The sequence below is a fragment of the Sarcophilus harrisii genome, chromosome 2 (assembly GCF_902635505.1).
Source record: "Sarcophilus harrisii chromosome 2, mSarHar1.11, whole genome shotgun sequence".
In the NCBI taxonomy this organism is placed as follows: domain Eukaryota; kingdom Metazoa; phylum Chordata; class Mammalia; order Dasyuromorphia; family Dasyuridae; genus Sarcophilus; species Sarcophilus harrisii.
The window spans coordinates 135,241,790-135,247,609 of NC_045427.1; positions in this window are offsets into that span (position 1 = coordinate 135,241,790).

A 5,820-nucleotide genomic window follows, 5' to 3' on the forward strand; every position below is an offset into this window, starting at 1 on the left:
CTTACTGTCCCCCAACTCAGGTAGACAGTCTGTGTCTCCCAGTGTACATAGAAAAGAAGAAATACAGATTTCCTTTTGCCTCAGGCAGAAGTCAGAATCACAGCCTTCCCTTTGGGCCTTAACCACAACAAACATGGGTGATGCCCCCTGGGCTGGGCCGGGCTAGGGGTAGGCAGCCTCAAAGATTGGGGCACACAGGCTGAAGGGAAAAGCGCTCAAGTAGTTTTTTTTTTTTTTTAACGAGCTCATTTTTGGTACTGGGAAACGTGGCTCTCCATGGCCCATGGGTATTTATTTTGAGATTGAGTCAGTCACAAAACAGGGAAGACTCTAATGGTTACACACCTTGTATACACACACCTCAGTGAAGGAAAGCAGGGCTCTTTAAGCTACGCTAATGTAATAATTTCGTTTTTATAGTTATATAAGATTTGCAAGGTTATTTACAAATATTCTCATCTTAACTTTACAATCCTGTGAAAGAAGTACCATTATTGTCGATATTCTACAGATGGGAAAACTGAAGCAAAAAGCGTGGTGACATATCTAGACTCAGACAGTAAGTGTCTGAAGAAGGATTCGAATTCAAGCCTAAAGCTTTATCCACTGGACTATACAGCTGCCTTTTATCAATGCCATTCAGCCCATCACAAATAAGGTGACCCAAAAACTCCTGTGAAGTCTACCTGCCAGGTATTTTGCATGCTGAAAGTAAAAAGAAGGGCAGAGTGTTTGTGCAACATTCTAAAATATTTACTTAAAGTATTCTATAGATACTTATTATGTAACAAGAAAAAACAAATTTCCAAAATTTGATGAAATTCAAAATATGACAATAATAATTGAGTACAATTTTTTTTAACAGGTTTACCAATGAGAAGAATAAAATTCCTTTGGGGGAAATAACATTTCATTTAATTGGGGTTCAATGTTAGCGTTCTCTATAACCACAATCAGTTGCATATGCTCATCTGTAATGTGATTTTATGCATTTAATCTTTGAAAATGTCTTTTCACAAGGGGATGGCCAAAAATTGATATACATTCCCAAGCATATGATTTTACTTGAACATATTTATCCATTAGAAGGCACTTATTTTATTAGATTCTCTTGATATCATCTCATTGCATTGCAGATTAATCATTTACAATTGAAGATTTGGTAGAAGTTCCTTAACTGCATAGCCAAATAGACTTTGAAATATGGAAATTTCTTTTACACTTTCATTAAGGTCTGAAAAAGGTCATTGTATTTTGAACTCTGTTCAAATTTGTTTAGGAATGGAGCTCTCACTCCTTTCAACTTTTGACAAGGAAGTGTATATAGGAAGTGTATATCAACTTTTGATATAGGAAGTGTATAAAGCAGCTTAATATTATTTGTAATTCAAACAGCATTTTGTTGTTTAATTTTACTCTTTGTGACCCCATTTGGGGTTTTTCTTGGCAAAGATATTGAAATGATTTGCCATTTTCTTCTCTAGTTCATTTTTATAGATGAGGAACTGAGGCAAACAGGGTGAAGTGACTTGCATAGGGTCAATAAGTGTCTGAGATCAGGTCTGAACTGTGCAAGATGAGTCTTCCTGACTCCATTCCCAGCACTAGATCCAAGCTATCTCCAAATACTATTAGTCTTCATCGAACTGACTTTGCTAAAGTATGAGTTTCACATATCATCACTATTTTGCCTTGTAATTTTGGATTGAATTTATTAACATTATCAAGTTTGCAGCAAAAGCTGATGTCCTCAACTATTCAGAGTTTATCTTCAGAAAAATTTCAATCTTGGCTCTGAACAACAGCAAAAAAGTCATAACAAAGACTCTTTCCTTTTGCTTCTCTTCTTGTTTTGACACGACAGGCATGAACTGGTAATTTTAAAAAATGTTGTGGTATGACAACATGTATGGCACTGGAAATACTGCTGTATTATAACTCTATCTCTGCTATCTTTAGTATATGGAAGAGTTGTTGAAAAATGATGAGAATGCCATATAGAGTCAACTCCTGGTCTGTACCGATGAATCCACAGGTCCATACTCAACCCAAATAGAATCAACAACTCTTTAATTTAAGCTTTAAAGTTTATATGCATTACCTCATCCAATTCTTTCAATGACCCAGAGAGGTTAGCCTACTATTGTCTTCATTTTATAAATGAGGGAACTGGAGTTCAAAGATTCAAAATCCTTTGCCTATGATCACATGAATGTCAGGCAAGATTTCTGACTCCAAGATCCCACTCTCCCATGCCGTAGGAGAGAGTTCTTTAATTTTGCACAGCCCACAGACAACTTGGCCCTGTGCCTTCTGCATGTAGATTCTAGAGTTGGTTGGGAAGGCCATTTTGTCCATTTTGTCTGCTAGGAGGTGGTAAAGTGTTATCTCGATTTTACACAGATAGCAACTAATCAAAAGAGACTGAGTAATTTACCCAAAATAGCATCATGGACACCTGCCTCCTCTTTTGCTCTAGATTCACTGATCTCCATCTTGATTGTTTATGCTTTGGTCTGTGGAGGTGTTTTGTTTTGTTTGAGGATGGAATGGAATGAGGGGAGACAGCAGAACAAGTTACCCTAGGAAGATAGTATCTTCTAACAATAGCTAATATTTAAATAGCATTTTAAGGTTTGCAAAATACTTTACAAAAATATCATCTAATCGATCAGCATAATGAATAATAATACTGGTTGGTAACTTCTATTATCCCCATCTTGCAGAGGAGGAAACTGAGGCACAGAAAAGTTAAATGACTTGTCCATGTTGGTATCAGAAAGCAGATATTTATTCAATTCTTCCTTATTCTAACTCCGGTGTTCTGTCTACTGGATCATGAAGCTACTTGTGGGGGGGGGGAGGGAGGGATGGGGAGGAGTAGAAGCAGGAGTAAAGCAGGGGAATCAGGATGGTTGGAGTTTTTTATTTTTATTTTTCATTGTTTAATTTTTGATGTACATCAGACAAATTGATATTTCTATATATGTAGTAGAGCAGAATATGAAGATTGTATGTAAAACTGTGTATCCCTATTACATAGTTAGTTTTTCCTTTAAAATAAGTAATAAATTTAGCATGTAACTCTCAAGGTTATCTTGCTTGTTCATGATTCTTTGTGTCTTCTATGTGCATTTTTTTAATGCTTCTAGCTTCTTTTTCTCTCCCCCCCCCTTTTTTTTTGGGGGGGGAACAGGGAAGGGTTACCCTATCCCTAAGTTCCCTCTTCATATTTCCTATTCTTCCCATTTAAAAAAAAGATAAGAAATGAAAAACACACATATATAATCAGGCAAAACAAATTCTCACTTTAGCCACGTCTTATTCTGTATCCTGAGTCTATACTCTGACATTTGTCAGTAAGTAAAAAACAACTTTTATGATCAGTCTTATGGTGTTGAGATTGGTCATTGGATTGATCTGAGCTCTTAAATATTTCAAGTTGTTTTTCTTTACAATACTGCTGTTATTCTATAAATTGAAGGGTTAGGTTCCAGTTCTATTTGTGCCAAAACGCTAGTTGTGCGATCTTGGATAAGTCAGTCTCCCTCAAGACCTTGGTTTCCTTATCTGTACAATCAGAGGGCTGGATTGGATTTCTGAGGTCTCTCCCAGCTCTGACATTTAATTGTTCTTTGATAGAAATCAAATTTTTTATGTCCACATTTTTCAAAGATCTAATCTAGATGATGAGGAAAAGGAAGAGCCTAAAACTGGGTCTCTGCTCATTAGGAGATTTCAATCTAGTTGTTGAGATAAGCCATATTCTCTAGGGAAGCAATGGGCCTTGAAGTCAGCCCCCAAGGCTCAGCAGGAGTCAGATATACTAGGAGGAGGGGAAGGGTTACCTTGTTGGGGGAAATGCAGAGACCAGGATGAGCAAAGTGTGGCAGAGAGGAAATCCAGTCTGACTTCAGAGAGGGTTCATGCATCAATTTAGTGGAGAATAAGGCTGGGAAGGCAGATTGGAAATTTTCCTGACTCTGTGTTGGGATTCTGGGGAGCCAAGATACTTCCCTGTAATCCAAACTCTTCACATCTTTGTGCAGAACACAACAATCATAGAGTTTGAGAGATTGAGGGATTTCAACACTTGGTACAAACCAAACTGGAAGAGAATCCCTAGTACAAAACAAATAGTTGTCCACATTTTTCTTGAAGACCTTCAAGGAAGGACTCACTGTCTCTTGAGGCAATCCCTTCTACTTTGGAACAGCTCTAATTGTTAGGAAATTTTTCCTATGGAAGTTAAATTTGCCTGACATTTCTACCCTGTTTCTGATTCAGCCCTCTTGGTCAGTCAGCCGGTATTTATTTAGTGTCCACAAAGTGACAGACACTGTGCCAAGTGCTGGGGATGCAAAGAAAGGCAAAAGACTTCCAGCTCTCAAAGAGCTTACAATTTAATTGTTCCTCCTCTGGGGTTAAAATGCTCATCCAATCCCTCTTCTCTATGACCCCCTTTTTTGGAGGGGTGAAATCAGGATTAAGTGATTTGCCCAGGGTCACACAGCTCGGGAATGTGTGAGGCTAGATTTGAGCTGGGGTCCTCCTGACCCCAGAGCTGGTGCTCTGTTCATTGTGCCCCTTAGCTATCCCATGACAGCCTTCAAATCCTCAGAACTATCATGTGTCCCTTTCTCTTTCCAAAACTTTTCTTGACTATGCACAGTTCCTTCAGCCGATTCTCACATGACATGGTCTCAGGGTCCTTCCTCCTCCTGGGTACTTCCCCAGACACTCCAGATTATCAGTGTCCTTAAACTGTGGTTCCCGGAACTGAAGGCAACACCCCAGATGAAATCTGATGAGGGTGAAATACAGCTTGGACTATTATTTCCCCATTGTAGACAATCATACTTCTCAATGCAATTCTAGAGCTCATCAGTACTTTTGGCTGCAGCATCCTTCTGTGACTCAGTTTGAGCTTGTAGTCCGCTAAAACCCCTAGATCTTTGTGAGAAACAGCTGCCACTAATAACTTTTTGAACAATTACTCCCTGCCTCCTCCTTTATGTCTATCAGTGGTCCTCAAACTTTCGTTCTCAATATCTTTATTCTATTAAAAATGATTGAGGATCTGTCCAAAGAGTTTTTGTTTATGTGGGTTATAGTTATAGATATTGGTCACATTAAAAATAAAAACCAATTATGAATTTGTAGACTCTCTGAAAGGATTTCAGAGATTCCCAGGATGCTCTGGACCAGACTTTGAGAACCACTGATGTATATGATAGTTTCTTTTTTGTACCCAAATGCAAAACTTCACAGTTACCCCTAATGAATTCCATTTTATTAAGCGCAGCCCAGTGCTCTAGACTGTCATGGTCCCTCAGATCCTGACTCTGCCTTGAAGGGTTAACTCCGCTTGTTGTCCCTTGCATAATGAGCAAGTCCTTTATCCTGGTCACTGTTAAAAGCTGGGGACCAAGCACAGATCCCTGGGGAACTCTGCGGAACCATTAATTCTCTAAGTCAGGCCATCCAACCCAGCTTTGAATCCGTCTGATTGTGTGAGTCTGCACTCCACGATATTTCCATCTTCTCCACAAGAACAGGCGAGAAGAGGGCTGCATCAAAGCCGTGAATCCCAGTTCCTTTCACCGAGCCAAGAAAGAGAAAATGGGTGTGAGTGGAAGAAGGAGTCTCTAGAGTGGCTGTCTTCTGTGGCAGCGCAAGGACTTGGTCAGGTGTCAACGGTGAAGGGGTGGGGCCAGCTTATTGGGAGTCCTGGCAGGAAGTATAAAGGTAAGTATTATTGGAGAGCCAGATATCAGAAGATCTCAACAGATTGGGGTGGAGATGTATACGGAGCTCTCA